The sequence below is a fragment of the Cupressus sempervirens genome, chromosome 10, assembly GCF_028749045.1.
Source record: "Cupressus sempervirens isolate cs-2001-9-10 chromosome 10, ASM2874904v1, whole genome shotgun sequence".
Classification (NCBI taxonomy): Eukaryota; Viridiplantae; Streptophyta; class Pinopsida; order Cupressales; family Cupressaceae; genus Cupressus; species Cupressus sempervirens.
This window is the reverse complement of record NC_143127.1, coordinates 437549862-437568867: the sequence shown is the minus strand read 5'-3', so window position 1 is coordinate 437568867 and position 19006 is coordinate 437549862.

The window sequence follows — 19006 nt, the reverse complement described above, 5'->3', positions numbered from 1 at the left end:
GTAAAATACCTGATGACATGCATTGCTAGGTCAGGGTATGAAGGCAGCAAAGACAATCTCTTGCACCCCTACTTTGTAACATCCAATGGAGGGTCATGTGGGGTAGTGAACTGGCCCTTACTGACCTAGCGTCATGCGAGCTTGGATAATGCTCTCCAACATGAGGTAACCCTGTTACTTCTGCAATTCGTTCTTCTGTTGCAATTACTGTCAAACCCCACACAGAAGCTTCACCTTCATCAAATGTCCTGGTGAATTCTACAGATGCTTCTTCATCATATGCTATTAAATTAAAACAATAACCTAACCACCTGCATGCATTGAATCTTCTTACTACTTCTACATCAGAGAGCAACAAAATGTGCTCGATCGGCTCTTTTCTCTATAAACCTCCTCCCATTTCTTGATACTTATGCTACTTCATTTCCCTCTCCCTTTCTGAATGCAAACTTCAAAACTCTATGTTATCATGAAAAATTTGGCACGAACAAAGAAAAATTCATTCAGAAAGTGGGAGTACAACACTTGACATGGCATACTTATGACAAAAAGTTCTCATTAATAAAGGGTAATGCCAAGATTTTTGAAAATCATCACAGTTAATCAGGCATGTCATTGGATAGTACGCACTCCCCTGCCCCCTGCTAATTTTATGACAAGTGTCCTCACGTGTCAGACTAGTATGGGTTAGGGACTGGAATATGCTGTAATTATAAAGACTATGCAGTATTAGATATAATTAATAAAATTTGCAAACTTATAAATGAATAATAGTTTGAAAATGTTTATACCTGCCAAGCGAATTGTCACATGCTCCAAAAAAGAGGTGGCAAAAATAATGTAAATGGCAGCATCCATTAGAATGTTCAGATTTGATTGAAAACAAAAAAATGTAAGTATGTAGATAGTGTGTGGATGGAAGATTAAGAAATGGAGTGAGGAGGGTGGATGGAAGATTAAGATATGAATGGAAAGAAATATCATGAAAAGAAAATGGACTTTATGCGAACATAAAGTTATTATTATGGACATGCAAATTGGAATTAATGTTGAAGAAGACCAAGCGGAAGGTTTTCACCTTCGGCTGCAGGAAGAGATACTTGAGTTGTTGTTGGATCCAGTTGTTCAAACTGTTGCATGAACTCGGCTTTTGTTTGAGGCTGTTTGTAAAGTTTAAGTTGATGACCATTGATCATCATTTTGAAAGGCATATCATCAATTGTGGTTAGTTGAACTGTTCCATTGTCAAAGACATGGATGATTTGATATGGTCCTAACCATTGTGTCTGCAGCTTCCCTGGCATATCCTTAAAGCAGGAATCATAAAATAATGCCCAGTCACCAGCTTTGAACTATTTGTTGAGGATATGAGAATCATGCCAATGTTTTCTCTATTTTTGCACCAATTCAGTATGTTCTAAAGCGGTCTTGCGCATTTCATCCAAAGAATTAAGATGTAGGAGATGTTCTCTTTGAGCTGCAGGAAGATCAATATCTAAGGTCAAGGCTGTTCTTAAAGTTTTGTGTTCAAATTCAATTGGAAGCATTGCCACTTTCCCATACAAAAGCTCAAATGGTGTGAATCCAGTAGTGGTTTTCACAGTTATTCTATAAGCCCAAAAAGCTTCTTGTAACCGGCTGGTCCAATCCCGACGATGCAAATGGACTGTTTTAGTTAGAATATTTTCCAGCTCACGGTTGGTAACTTCTGCTTGTCCATTGGCTTGTGGATGATAAGGACTGGATCTACAATGCCTGATGTTATACTGTTTCATCAATTCTGAAATCAGGTTAGAAGTAAACTATGTGCCTTGATCAGTAACCAATTCTTTAGGAAGTCCATAACGTGTAAAAATCTCTTCATTTCGGCAACTTTTTCATCACGAGCATGTTTCATAGCCTTAACCTCAACCCATTTGGTTAGGTAGTCAGTACAAACTAGAATATAAGACTTCCCATTGGATGGAGGATCAATAGGACCAATGAAGTCCATTCCCCATTTGTCAAATGGTGTTAACACCATTTGAGGGTTCAGAGGCATTTCATCTGTTTTGGTTGGGCGACCCATTCTTTGGCATTGGTCACACTTCCTTGTATAATTGATTGCATCTTTATGAAGGATAGGCCAATAGTAACCAGTGGCTAATATTTTGAAAGCTATTCTTTTGGCTACAAAATGTCCTCCGCAGGGCTCATTATGACATGCATGCAAAATATCATATGTCTCATCTTCTCTTACACATCTGCGCATAACTTGATCAGGTCCAGTATAGAATAGAATATTATCTATCCATGAGAAATGGAAGCTTTTCTATATGAGCAGCTTTCTCTCCTTATAAGAAAAATGTGTAGATGTCTTATTAGTTGCAATGTAGTTAGCAATATTTGCATACCATGGAGCTTTAACAACAATATGAAACAAATGTTCATCTGGAAATGCATCATCTACCAGAGTAGTGTTAGTATCATGATGATTGATTCTTGACAAATAATCAGCTACGACATTTGTTTTTCCAAGCTTATCTACTATGGTTATGTTAAATTCTTATAACAATAGTAACCATCTTGCCAACCTACTAGTTATAGCAGGTTTGTTCATGAGATACTTGATTGCTGCATGATCAGTATGAACATAGATAGGATAACCTGTGACGTAATGCCGAAATTTATTTAGAGCATAGACTACTGCTAACAATTCTTTTTCAATCACTGTGTAATTCAGTTCTGGACCATGAAGACTCTTACTAATATAATAAATGGCATTCTCAAGATTTGAGTGTTTCTATGCTAAAACTGCTCCTATGGCATAATCAGAAGCATCTGTATATATGTGAAAAGGTAGGTTCCAATCAGGGCCTTGTAAAATTGGGGCTATGGTCAAAAGTTGCTTAAGCTACAGGAAAGCTTTATCACACTCAAGTGTCCATTTGAATTCAGCTTCTTTTGTAAGCAACTTATACAAGGGACTGGCTATTTTACTAAAGTCTTTTATAAAATGCCTGTAATATCCAACATGTCCTAGAAAAGATCTGATAGCTTTTAATTTAGTAGGTATGGGTAATGTTTGAATTATCTCAATTTTATTTGGGTCTACTTGTATACCTGCAGTAGATATGAAATGACCGAGTACCACACCCTCTTGCATGAGCATGAAACACTTTTCACTATTTAGTGCCAAATTATGTTCTTGACATCTTACCAAAACTTTTTCAAGATTTATCATTGCTTCTTCAAAAGTAACTCCAAATGTTGTAAAGTCATCCATATAGATTTCCATACAATCATGTGATATATCGGTAAAAATACTAATTACAGCCTGTTGAAACATTGCAGGAGTGTTACAAAGACCAAATGGTAAAACAGAGTATGCAAAAGAGACAGGTAAATGTAGTTTTGTCTTGGTCTTCAGGAGCAATACTGATTTGATTATAGCCACTGTATCATCTAAAAAGGAGATGTACTTCTTTCTAGCTAGTGTATCCAAAACTTGATCTATGAAGGGTAAAGGAAAATGATCCTTTTTAGTAGCCTTATTCAACTCCCTATAATCTACACAAATTCTCCATTTTCCTCCTTTCTTAGGTACTATAACTAGCGGTGATACCCATTTACTATCAGATATAGGATAGATAAAGCCAGCATCAAGTAGTTTCTACAATTTTATTTTGACTATTTCTCTGAGGCTTGGATTTATCCTCCTCTGAGGTTGACAAACTGGTAGACAACCTTCATTAATGTATATCCTATGGGTACACAGTGTAGGGCTTAATCCTTTCATATCATCGTAATCCCAAGCAAAAGTCTTCTCATGCTTCTGAAAAAATTCTTTTAATTGTTCCATCTGTATGGATGTCAATTTGGGGTTAACATGTAGTTTATGGCCTTTACTCAGTTCAATAGGAATAGTGGATTCTACCATAGCAATTTCAGAGATTGGGCTTCCTTCTACTTCACAAGGAAGTAGTGAACAAAGATTTTCAAGTTCCTTAAGTAAAGTACAACTTGTATGACACTCCTCATATGTAATCAATTCTAATACAAAGCTTTCAAACACATCTTTTCCTACCACACAGGTGTTGGCAAGGATGCTCTGGATTACTGAATCTTCTTCTTGCAACTTTAGAAAAGATTGCCTATGTAACATCATAAGTTGTACTATGGAATTTATCTCTTCTTCTTCATCTCCTAAATCTGGCCAAAAAGATGTACTCAAATCTGGTAATGGTTGTGCAGGAGGATATAGATCAAATTGCTTGGTTGCTTGGCCATTTGATATGGTCATATTCCCTGATCTACAATTTTTGTTTGCATCAGCTGTGGCCAACCATGGTCTACCTAGAATGATAGGATAGCCAGATAGGTTTACTTTAGGGGACAAAATCATGAAGTCTGTAGGATATTCTAGGGAATATAACGTCACAACAATATTTTCTATCATTCCATTAGGAGTGACAGTGGAACTATCTGCAAGCTACAGAATAGTTGGTGTGGGCTTTAATCCTTCTATTTGTAACTTCTTCATGGTTTCTTTAGTCATCACATTTATAGCATCTCCCAAATCTATTAAAGCATTTTTAACAAATTGACCATTGATGCTGACACTTACTACTGGACTCCCTAGGTCAGAGTATTTTGGTGAAATCACTCTTGCTAACATGATATCAACTAAATGTCCAACAACATGAACTGTGGTAGGATCCTTCTTCTTCCTTCCAAGTTTCTTTAGAAAAGCTTCCCTTATAGCTTTTCCATAAGCAGGAATGTCCTTAATAGCTTGAAACAAAGGTATTCAGACATGCATGTTCTTCAACTGGTTAACAATGTCAAAGGGTTGTTCCTTGCTTTGTTCCTTTTGTATTAGTTGGTCTGGAAAAGGAGGCTCTACTACTGGTTGATCTGGTATTGGTATGTTAACATTAGTTGGGTCAACAGGTTCATCAACCAAAGGTTCTGATGCTATAGGAGAGTTTGATACTTCAATTATAAGAGGTGGCCTTGGTGCTGGTAAGGTCATTCAAGATCTCAAATATATATCTACGACATCTAGGGCATAAGTAGGGTACCACTGGGTATCAGTACTATACATGGGTTGCTGTTGTTTGCTATTTGGATTTGGTTGGGGCTATGCACGTAGTTGTGTTTGCTTTTGAGGTCCACTATTTGCAGGTGGTGGCATTAAAGCAGGTTGTTGAGCTAGAGGGGGTAATTGTGGAACACCAGTATTTTGGGTAGGCCATTGTTGAGATCCCTTCCATTGGTTTAGAGATTGCCAATTCCCTTGGTTTGGAGATTACCAATTCCCTTGGGGTGGTTGCCATTGGTTCTGCTGGTTCTGGGGTCATTGGTTATTCTGCTAGTTAGGCCAAGGTTGTTGGAAATTTTGAGACCATTGAGACTGTTGTGGGTTATTTTGCCCAGCATTATTCCAATTGGGTTGGTTTTGTGAAGGACCTTGGGTATTGCGGTTTTGCCATTGATTACCATATGAATTTGAATTTTGCAAGGGGTCTTGAGGCATACCTTGACGTTGAGCCCATGGTCGGCATTGAGCAACAAAGAATACTTGCTCATCATCCCCATCAATCTTTACATATTCAGTTGGAAGATGCTGGTTCTCCATGCTTGCAACCAATTTACAGTGGAAATCCTTCTTTTGCTTTCAGCAATGAGGACAGTACTCAACTAGTTGTAACTTAGCCTCTGCTTGCTTCTTCTTTGTAGTCATTGTATCCAATTGTGTAGCGACATCATTACTGATGTCTTGTTTGAAATCTGACAACAAATTGGATATTTCAAGTTTTGAAATGCCTTGACTAATTCCTTTTGTAACCGTAGAATGGGGTCCTCGACCTTTCTTCATGGTTGACCTTGAGTAGTTCTAACATATCTTTTTGAGGTCATCCCATTGAGCTTGATATACATCTCCATCGGCCATGAGGTCCAATGCTTCCAAACAGTCTTCATTCACTCCTCTTAGAAAGACTAGTTTTTGGGAATCTTCAGACAATGTGTGCTAAGGATTCTTTTGTAGTGTATATAAAAATCGAGAAACATAGTCTTCTAATGTCTCTTCCTCCTTCTGTGATATCCTAAAGATATCATCTCCTCTTGTGCCAAATGCTTTGCAATATTCTTTATATTTTTCCAAAAACAAGGCTTGCATATCATCCCAATTTACAGATGCATTGGCTCCTAAGCCCACGAACCATCATAAAGCTGATTCTTTCAATGTGGCTAGAAATAATTTAAGCTTATGGGCATCAGTGTTGTAGTCGAAACTATGAAAAAGGATGTCAAACTCAAACAAGAAGGTATTGGAGTCTTCAGTTGCAAGGCCATAGAACTTTGGAAGAGTAGTGGGAGGTATATTCTTGAGATTGGCATTGGTTATGAGACTTGGAAGTGGAAATGGAAAAGTGGGTTGTGCCATGACTGGTGGGACTGGATTATGTGGTTGCTGCTGAAAAGGAAGGTTAGGCACTAGGTGATTAACAACTGGTGGATTCGAGGTAGTGTTATCAAGAAAACTGGTCAATATTTTAGTGAAAGGTTGGAGACCAGATATACCTAGGGATTTAGCTCTTGATGATGATACTATGGGGAAAACAGGACTTGCGTCTTCAAAGGGCAACTCAACTTCTTCTTCAACTTCTTCATTCAAATTAACAGATCCTTGTGGAAGAAATCTGTCATATTCATCTTGTCGTCTTCCTCTTCGATGCATGCAACTAAAATTTTCACACTGGTAAAAAGAACTTAATCTAAAAACTATGACTCAAAAATGCTCCTAGCTTGACACCATCCTCGGCAATGGCACCAAAAATGAACCACTTCACAATAGGTGTTCCATAGTCATGCGCTAGGCCTAGCTTAGGAATAATCTATTCAAGCTAAAGACTACTTTTCCCCTACCATGAGGTGCATTTAGATTGTCAACCCAGGGATGTATACTTGAAATTGTCGGCACAGTATGTGCACTAGTTACCTTGATGAGTCATTATGCTTGTGCTATAGGAAAGTAAAAATGCAAAGGAAGGAAACTACACTACTACTGTGAAAGGAAACTACTAAATCTATGAATGTTGAAAACACAATGACAAGATAACAAAGATTCCATCTTGACTCATCCATTAGATTGTTCTCGTAGATGCTACAGGAACGTTCATGAAGTGTGATGCTACAGGAAGGAATTAACTATTTACGTCTTACTTAAAATACTGCTAATGCTTATTAAAATGAATCTATTCTATCCTAATCTAATCCACCTTCCAAGTGGGCCCCCTTGGTTGGCTTCTCTAATCTTCCAATGCAGGATAGAAACTAAAGAGAACTAATTCATTTCATTAATCAGTCATTACATAATTCAGAATTGTAAAACACAACTACAACAAACTATGAATCAATGTTCTCTCTTACTCGATAAAACTTATCAAAACCAAAAAACTAAAAACTTCACATATAGGATTCAATCCCGACATATATAGGGAATCTACTCTTTATTACATAACAGAAAAGTAACTATCCTAAGTTAAGTCCACAGGAGAGAATATAGGAGAATAACTAAAAGTGGAAAGGAAGGATAACAGAATTGAGGAGGGAGCAATGAAGTCGCGACATCTTCTTGTTACAATGTAAATGCAGAGAAGGTAATGGCTTGTAAAAACTCCTCCTTATTCACTACCATGTTTCCTGGAGCGGTTATAACTTCCTTTTCGTGGTTGTTCCTTGATGCTCGTTTCTCCTTGAATGCTGTCGGCAACCAACTTTTGGATTCTTCTGCTCATCCTTTAATCCTTATCATCAAGTTAGTTATGATATAAGACATATTTGCAAATAAACATCCATCAAACTAAATTCAAGCATAAGAATGCACATTTGGATATTTATATGAAATACTGCATATTAGATATAATTTAGGCAAAGGATGACATAGTTTTTCTACCCCATAAATCATCAAAGGTTTATCAAACATAGGCTTATAAGTGTTAAAACAAGGATAAATGGAGTATCATAAAGTATCTTAAACATAACAAAATAAAGGCATTTTTTAGACTCATCACTTGTAACTATGGCCTTACAATGAGATCCAATGTTAAATCTATTATTCCTAAGCATGATTAAAGGCCGCAAGGACCTTATTTTAAAATATTTATGGTGCTTATTGAGGGTAGAGTGGGTTCTCTTTCACCACAAAGGAGCTATTCACCACAAAGGAGCTATTGGCCCTAGAAATTTGGGTGGAGGCCTAATTACGGGTTCTCCTTGTAGCCCTTTTGTGAAGAAATCTTGAAATCAGTTACAAACCTATTGTTGTTATCCATTCAAGCATTGTAAAAGTGTTCCAATAACACCTTAGGACATCATAGAAACCTTGGTTGGACTAGGGAGTGCTATGGTACCCTAGTAGACCTATAAAACCTTTGGAGGGATACTGTTCCTAGAAGAGTAAGGGAGTGATGCTACAAGTTTGGATCAGTTAACTTGGTTAGGAGGTTGGGCAAGGTCAGTGGATGTCCTAAGTAGCAAGAGATCCTATAGACGACATAGGTGTACAAAAAACACCAAGATCCACATATAATATATAAGGTTGCATGAGGACGGGGGTACTTGGGGTTCTTAGGGTACGGGTATGGGGACAAATATGAGTACAATTATTTTTTATAATGAGGAAAGGGGTACTTGGGTATGTCAAACTTTATTTTTTATTATACTTTTATATTTATAGAAAACCTGAATTTATGAGTCATGACAATGATTTTTCAAATCAAGAACAGTGATAAAGTTTGCAAATGTAATGTATTGTTTTCAATTTCAGATTTGTTATATGTTTGTAATAATAATTTATGATAAATGCTTAGATGCATAACATAGAAGTCAAGCTTTAAACATGAACAAGAAGATCATAAATCATATGACAATGACATATTGCAAATGATAAATTTTTGGCTTTAACACTAATAAAGTTTATTGCTGATCAATATTGTATCAAAAATTCAAACTGATTCGGTATTGAATTAAGCTTGATAAACAAATAACAGAGAAGGAAAACTTTAAACATGAACAAGATCATAAATCATATGACGATGACATATTGGAAATGATAAATGTATGCTTAAATAGTGATAAAGTTGACTGGTAATCAATATTCTAACAAAGTTTTGAACTGATTAGGTACTGAATTAAGCTTGATAAGCAACAGGCTGATACAAAAACAAAAAAAGGAAAAAAATAATCCAAAATCTTAATCCAGCTCCTTAGCTATGATGCTCTCCACTAGGTACCCAGTACTTGGGTATGTGGGTACAAGTACCAGGGGTGTGGGTACAAGTACCCATGCAACCTCATAATATATTTTGATAACCAATAATGTCATGCATGAACAAACATATAATATATTATGATAACCAATAATGTCATACATGAACGAACATATAATATATTATGCTAACCAATAATGTCATACATGAAGGAACATATAATATATTATGATAACCGATATAATGTCATACATGAATAAACATATAATATAAAATGATAACCAATAATATCATACATTAGCAAACACATAATATATTATGATAACCAATAATGTCGTACATGAACAAACATATCATATATTAACCAATAATGTCATAAGTCTAATAATGTGATGCATCAAATAAATGTCATACATCAAATATAAAATTTCATATATACATCAAATATGTCCACTGACATAAAATCCAACATATATGTCCGTTGATGCCTATACATGTATGACTATCAATTATATCTTGTCCTTCCCATGAGGAGAAGGAAATAAATCTCTATAGGTCTTCGGTTGTCATGTGGAGGGAGATGGTGGTGATGATGGGGTCTTCCTCACACGCTCGCTCATCCTCTTATTGAGGCTCTTCTCTAACTTGAGCTAATAGGCAAAAAGTAGATATGAATCAATAATTATTATACATTGAAATCAAATATATGTACACACAAAATTAATTATTTTCTTACTACCATCAAATAGCTCATGGACGACTGGGTGTGACAAGACCCTACAACAATTCAATTAATATAATAACTTATAAATAACATTAGAAATTTTGATACTAACTATTATAAACAACAACTAAAACCAAGAGAATTCTTTCATACCTCAGTCAATGGCTATGAACTAGCCATAGCTGCAGCCACTCCACAATCGGCAGACTACAAAGATGAGTAGGGGTCTCAAATGTCAAGAGTTTCATGTCATACAATACACATTACATGTAACATGAAACATGAAACAAATATAATCAAATGAATTAAATTAACATGAAACAAATGTACCTCAATGAAGCTCATCTCACGTCTAAGCTCAGAGTTCGTAGTAAATGTCAATGGTCCTATAGATAACTGATGCACATGCATAAATTTTTTTATCAATCCTTAATATGATTACTTAATAAATATATTTATTAATTTAAATGAGTATATCAATACATGCCTCTGGACTCATCGACGAGATGAAAAATGAGGCTGAGGGATCGCTACTAGGGCCGCCAACACTCTGACCTTGAATTTTAAACAATGTCAACAGATGCTAATTAATTAGCCATTCACTATACATATGAAATGTGACCAAATTAGTTTATTATAATTGTAATTTACCTATGTGTCAATGCCAAATGTCTCATTCATGAACTGATCAGTGACAAGCCCATCATTTGCACTATCTCTAGCATGACTGCCAAATGTGCATAAGGATCCGCGTGATGTGCACATGTGACCGGGATGCACAGAAGGCTCCTCCTCAACTAATGGACTCATGCAATGAAAGAGAGTCTACATCAAAGCATTAATAGTCCCTAGAGCGCTGGCCTCTACATGTTCCTTCACAATTGAAGGAATAGTCACATGCTCACCATATGGCTTGACCACAGGTGCCCTAACTACATTAAGGTCACGACATGCCCCCAGCCTCTCTAATGATGACCCCCCACCTCTACCCTGAGAGTCTAATATATCAAAATAATTGAGGATCTCCCCAAGGACAAATTCACAATATAATTTCCTTAAGAAATACATTGGGACCTCATGATTATTGCAAGGATGAGCATCAAAAACCATCCACCATCTATCACAAAAATTATTTCTAATACCATCACGTATGCACCAATGGATGGGGAACTATTTAGTACTTTCTCTAATAATATCTTGTACACCAGGCTTTCTAAATAATGCACAAATCCTCCCTTTTGGTATATCTTTTTTTTACATCTTAATATTATAGTTTATTTCCATAATATCTTTTTTGTTCATCCCTCTTAACCCACCAAAATTTTTGATTGACCACTAACATAACCTACGTTGGTCTTAATGGACTCAACAGAGGATGCCAATTGAGTTCTCATTGGATTGGTTTGTCCAAAAGCTTTCAACCTACCAATGAGTGCTTCTAATTCATTTTTGCCTCTTTCTATTTCATTTATTATGTTTTCTTTTGTGTAAAGAGGAGGTCTTGCAATTGGTTCAGGTTGCAAAATTTGTTGTTCTTATTATGGAGGGTTTTGATTCTCATCTTGTTGATGGTTTTGGTTTGGATATTGCTGAGGGTTTTGGTTTCGATCTTCTTGGAGATTTTTTTGATTCATTATTTACATTTCCTGAAAAGAAATCAATTGAAATCTAAATAAATAAACAAATTTAAAGAAAATTTGAGAAAACCTACAAAATAATATAAAAAACATATAAAAAAATGCAAAAAGAAAGATAACATACGGTGTACTCATGATCTTGAACTTCAATGGCAAGGAGACATATTGGAAAGGTGGGTGGAGAAAACCTTCTATTCTTTCAATATACATATGTGTTGTGAGGAGGGGAAGTAGGAAAATCGATGAAAAATGAATGGGTTGCGAGTATGTAGCCCATTTATAATAATTTTGTCTTTTATAAAGCATGTACGCACTATGGCTCAGGTTACCCAAGCCATAGAGCGTGTGTACTATGGTGCGTACGCGTTATTGAAAATTAGAAAAAATAAAAAATTTGTCACCATTTTGGCACCACAACTTGGTGCACTTACCCAAATGTGTTCTCTATACCTTCTTCATCTTCTCAATATATTTACTTAAATAATGATCTAGCTTATCATACTACAGGATTTTCAAGGATTTAGTTATCTTCCCCTTATTCTTGATAGAGCTAGTTTGCATTTGTGCTCCTTATTTGTTTGATTAGCACTAATATTTCTAGACCTAGTTCTTTGGAATTGTAATTGAAAGGACTTATTTCCTTGACTTTCCTTCCTTTTTTATGTATGTGTTTGGTTATGTGATGAACTTAGGCTCCATATCCTTGATTCCACCCTCACATTAATTGGTGAACCCAACTTATGATATTTCCACTTTTGATTGGTATTAGATTTCATATTAAAAGTTAGATCTTTGCATTTCCTTGTGATCTATCTTTGCATGCTTTATATCTTCTTTACATTATGTTGTATTTTAGTTCATACCACAAGATTAGATTTATTTCATGTCTTCTTACTTTGTTTACTGTATGATCTTTACTACTTTTAGTAATACTTATAGTATTCCTATTAGGAGAAGTTGTAGAATCATGGCTCTCTTTGATCTAGACCCCTTTTCTCCTCACCTTAGGAACCTTAGTGAGCCTATGGTTTCTCATAATCCCAATCATTCCATGGAGCATGACTCTTCTTACTCATCTCATGACAAGGTTGAGGATTTAAGGGTTTCTCTTGTATACGTTGGTAAACTTTCTACTAAGATTGATAAAATGCACAATTAGCTTCTCTGAGAGAATCCCAATTTTGATAATATTATTTCTTTTTACTCTCTTATGAAACTGATCCATAATGATGAACATGGTGTTAACCTTTTTCGTAGTGTTACTTACCTTGTCCATACTCATCTTAAGCCTTTGACTCAAGCTACATCTAAAATAGGAATGGCTTTATTTTTTTCTACTATTGGACCTACTTTGCTTATTTATGTACCCATCTCTAGCATTTCTACTTATGTCTCTCCTATTGTGACTACTTCTATTCAGTTGTCTAATCCTATTAGTTGTCTTCCTTTTTTTTTTCTTTTTTTTTCCTATGAGTGTTCTATATGTTTCCATGCCCACTTCACAACCTTCATATAATAGTTTTCCTTTCACTTATCCTAATCCTCCTACTATGGTTCTCAATGTTCCACCTATAGTTCCTTCTATTCTAGCTAATTTTCACATTCTTCCTACTCTATTAAATGTGTCTGTGCCACTTATTTCTTCTAAAGGTTCCACTATCCTTAGTCTTTCTCAAACTATTTCTTCTTTACAACACTAATTTTCTTCCTTTACTCAGTCTAAATTTAATGTTTCCACATGTGATATGGGTAGTCATTTTTCTTTTGATATTATTGATACTATTGCTCCTCAACAAGATGATATGCCTCACCTTAACACTTATAATGGTAAAGGTGGTCCTATGACAAATATTAAATAATCAAAGTTCTATGTAGTAATTATGCTCATGATCATCTAAGTTTTTTTCTCACACCTTCCATCACAAAGCTTTGCAATGGTATTGTTCTTTGCCAACTTATTCTAGTGGTTCTTTTAATAAAATTTCTAATGCCTTTATAGAACAATTTTAGAATAATATTGGTCCTTCTATCTCTTTGACTAATTTGTTGTATTATAAGCAAGGTCCTAAGTGGAAAGTGACTAATTTTATTGGTAGGTTTTAGCATTTGAATTCTTAGATTTCTCACGATGTGAATGATATTGATATTTAGTATATCTTAATTGTAAATTTATGAAAAAGACATTAGAGATAAGATTCTACTTACCAAGTTTACTTCTTTTTTCACAACTTTTTGTAGTGCTTCATCATTATCAATTACAATTGATTCAATTTGAAAGAATCACTCCAATGGCTCATGTACCAATTGATAAGAGTGATTCCACATCTAATCATAAAAAAATCCAAAAACCTAACAACTATGTCAAGATTAATAAAACCACAAATATAGCAAATGAATAACTAGTTGGTGCATCTCGAGGTGACACTACTTCTTCCTCTATTTTTACAATGAATCATAAGTTTACTCCTCTTTTAGAGTCATTACATTCCATTATAAGTAGGTTGGTTAGTGCTAATATGATTACACTTCCTCTTGTTAAATTTCTTCTTCCCTCTACTACATCAAACTTGCACTTTAATCCTAAAGTCTTTTCTCAATATCATTATCTACTCAACAATGATTGTGAGGTGTGTTAGTCTTTGAAGTATAAGATTTAGGATTTTATCTATTCTAATACCTTATCTATTGATAGTAATGATACTAGAAATAGATATGTGGCACCCCCTAATAAAATATTCAAATATATACCTATCATATACCTCAACATCCTTCTTCTCCTCCTCCTAAGGTGATTGTTTCTTATGATAGCTTATGATGAGAGAATGGAAATAATATTAATATTATAGAATGTATAGCTCCACCTATGCCTCTACCTAAGAAATTGATTCCTTCTACTTCTAGTGATCAACTTTAACCTAAACCTAATCATAAGTGTACTAGAGCCCTTGCTATCTTGTTTATTGATGCTAATACTTTCAATGCTCCAAATGTCCTCTTTATATTGCTAGTCAAATTGCTAAATATCCTTCTCAAAGTTATTTTTAGTGGCTTAGATTTTCCAATTGGATAATTTTAGAAAATTTTGGCTAATAATTTAAGTTGTAATCTGACCTAAATTGCCGTATTTTTATAAATGTTAGTTCTAAAATATTTAAAATCGCTCAATAATTTATTTTATTAAAAAATTTAAACTCAATGATTCACCACAATATTTGATACATGCTTAGATTTGATTCACCTAAATATTATATATTTTTGGATAAATTAAAATTAGTTCACCAATAATTATCATAATTATTAGCTAGTTTAGGGATATATCACCAATATTTAGTTTTCATTATTGTTTTAAAATACAATGTAATGATCATCATAATATTCCATAAGGTAAATATGTTCAACTTTGATTTGTAATATTCAATGATGATTACTGATCTTCCTCCTATTATTGAGATTAACCAATATTTTCTACACAAAAATTATGATTCCAAAATAATCGCCAATATAAATAATACTTAAAATGAAAAAAATGAAAGATTCACCAATAGAAATAGTTTAATTTTTCAAAATAATGAAAGATTCAACAATATCTTATATCTTTTTGATAATAAGGATTCCTTCTTATGGATGTCTTCTTGATCCTACTTCTATGGTTAATGCCATTACTGAGGAACATTTATATGCTAAGAAAAAACATCATGATTTGTATGATTCAACTAATAATTGGATTTAGATTTGTAATGATTTCTTGTATCTTGGCCAAGGTTCTATTTCTTTTCCTATTGAGCTCTATGGTAAAGTGGTGAATAGTACAGGCCTATTCGTATTCCTACTTCTCATCAATTCCAAGTGAAGCTTAGTTTACCTTGGTTGACTTTCATTTAAGCCATTTCTTCCCCTATTCATCAATGCATTAAATTTCCTTATGACCATGAGATTAAGATGATCAATCATAGTATTTATCATCCTTCTAGACCTCAATATTGTGCTACACTTCATTTATTTAGACCTTCTATACCTACTACACCTCTTGTGGGAAACTACATTTGGAACAATTTTTATGTTTCCATTGATGTCAAACCTACTAGAGAGACATTTACTAACAATGTAGAGTGCCATATCTATTGATTATGAAGAGAATTTGAAAAGAGAGATAATTGGATGAACTATTGAAGTTGTTGAATATAGAGGAGCAAGTATGTTGGAATTACAATGGGAACTTGATTAGTTAGTCTTTGAAAATATGATATATTATTTAATTAGTGAATGAAGTGTAGATGAGATGAGTAAAACACAAGAAAATCCTAGTAAATTGTTGTTGTTCAATGAAGGCTAATAAAGAAAAAGATTAATGAACTTAAGAGTTAGCTGAGTAAATATTAATAGAAAAGTGATAGTTATGGTTGAGAAAGTTGGCCAAGGAAAACATAACAATGACTGAGCATAGTGAAGACCAAGAAAGCCAATAAAAGTCAAGCGAGATAGAATAATAGAGATTGAGCTACATAGTCTTGATCAAGTAAAGGAACACAGCGATGATCGAGTGTCAACAAATAATAGTTTTTGAAAGAATCATGTTTGAGGTCAACATAGTTGAATTTTTAGATTAGTTCAAATGCATGGATGATAAGGATTGACAAGTTGACATATTTAATGTATGAATTGAGTTTGTTATGTGATCAAAGATAAGGATTTAAAGAGAAGCTTCCATAAGTATCAAGAAATGAGTAGAAGAAAAAAATGATGGATAGATTTTTTGAATCGAACCAAACCTTAATATCCACCATGATGTTTAAGAAACAAAAGATCAAAGCTACCTATATAAGGAGGCATAAGAGATGTTTTCTAAGGTTTGTTCATTGTTGATAGACAATTTTGTGGAGAGCCTATAAAAAACATAGTAGCAGAAGAAAGGTGAGAAGATTAGTGAAGTGTGATTCCTTGAAGGGTTTCCAAAAAGATTAGAGATGGAGATGTTAATGAAGTCCAATCAATAAACTAGAAAATGGGTCGAATGAAGATCTGAATTCACAAAGTGAATTGTATCTTTACATATCAAACCTAGTTGTTACTTTCTAACCATTGTGGTAGTCAAAATCATTTAATTAAGGTTGACCTAATAGTAATTTTTAAATCCTTTAACCAAGGTGGCATTCTAATGGAATGATCCAAAGTCATCTAACTAGGTCACTTCTAGAAGGGTGATTAAATCCTTCAATAGGATCACACCTAACAGTGTTCTTTGTAACCTTTAACATGGTTGATTCTTAACTGAGCTCACTTCAAAAGAGAGAAAAGTGGTAGCATGTCAAGTTTGGTGGTTTTTCCCAAATTAGATTTCCACATTAAATCTTGGTGTTAAACACATGTTAATGTTATATGTGTGATGCATGCTATTTATTGTTATTTTACTTACTATTAGTTGGCATATATTGAATAGAGAACTAAGTGATGATTGCATATGTTAAGTTGTTGATGATATACCATATGGACTGAATGGTTTTATGAATTTGTATAAGTTTTTTCAAGTTAGTGAAAGCTGAATTGGTACATCTCGGACTGAGGATGACTGATCCACCTCCCACCTCAGTTATTCTAAGCATTCTAAAACCTCCCACTCATCTTGATTATAATTTTCAATCTTATCAAGGCTATAAATTTTGAAAGATGGACGAGTTGATTATGCTTAGGGATATTTCTCATGATCCTTTCCCTACACCTTCTATTCTTGTTTATTTTGATTCTTATATTTCTAAAGGTCAACCACCTCTTGCATCTATGTATCCTCCTATTATGGCTCTTTCCCCTAATGTGGTTATTTCTTCCACTATGTTCCTCCTTCTAGTTTTGAACCTATTGATGTTTCTCCTAAGGGACCTATTGTTGTTAATCCTTCTTCTTCTCAAAAAATATCTAATAATACTAAGAATAACTAATATGCTCATGAACATCAAAAGAGCCACTAGGCTCATGCCAATACTCATATGAATGCTTCTTGCAAACCCATGTCTATAGTGAAAGTTAATCATATTACTAATGACATAGATAGATTTGATATTCCTATTTTGGAATCTATTGTTATTAATCTTGATGAAGAAGATAGTGATGGACATGAGAATATTGATCTTGATGTTGATTTACCTAACATGCCTTATATGCAATTGATGCTTAAATCTATTTTGAGAATAGTGACTCTCTCGAGACTCCTTTAGATTTAAGTATTGTTCTTATTGTGCTGGATATATCTCCTCTTGCAATTTATCCACCTTCTCTTATTACTACTTATTGAGATAGGGGAGGAGGAAAACATTCTTGAAGTGACTTCTCATATTATCTTTTTGTATGTTTGACTATTGTTATGTGCTTCCCCCATATCATTATTCCATTTTTATCTTACCTCTTCTATCTATTATTATATGTTATGTTATACATGTTCTATTTTTTATACTTGTATCTTTGTGTTATCTACTTGGATTTGCAATATAATAGAACCAATTATTTTTTGTCTCCATGATGGTAGTCCAAAAAGACTCTTCATAAATCTTACATGTCTTTCTTCCATTGTGTTGTAGTTCTACTTCCTTCAAGGGATGATGGTATTTCATACTTGATATAATATGTAAATGTTATAATATGATAATAACAACCCCAAAGTTCATAGACCCCTTTGTGTTCTTTCTAATACATGTAAATTTACCTTGATTTGTCTTCTCCTAGGGGTATCTCACATTGGAAGTGTCTCTCAGTGGATGTAAGTTGTATATACTCCTTTAAAGCCATTACTCATGCTAAAGTTTTAGAAATAACTTTAACATGGGGACATACACTTTTCTCATTTTTTCATTCTAGTCATGGCGTAGTAAACATATATTATGAGTATGGCTTGGGATGCTTTATCTTACCATGTTTCCTAAGTTATTCTCAAATCTATGCATTTCTACTTTATCCCTTCTTTATGCACACATTTTTAAAATCCCTTTATGGATTATGCACAATCGTAAAGAATAGATTCTCCTTGCACACCTTCAATATAGGAAGTGAGAATCCTTGACATTGGGTCTCTCTTTCCTTTGTATACACATATATTAAATCTTTTCTATGGGTAACACAAATTTTTTCTAAGTCCAATACATGAGTGATGCAATCCTATTAAACCTTCCCATGGTGATATAAAGAACATTGATCTATGGGTGGGCCTTTGATGGGTTGACTAGTGGGTCACCACCCTGTTAGGCTATTTCAATGTCATCTTTTGTAGTAGATATTTTGGTGATTCATAGTAAGTTGGGCACTCTACTGGGAGAGAGAATCATTGTCCTCTTCTCTCTACTTTTTTTCAATTAGTAAATTCTCTCTTACTATGATCTTGGAGTTAGAAAAGTCTTAATCCC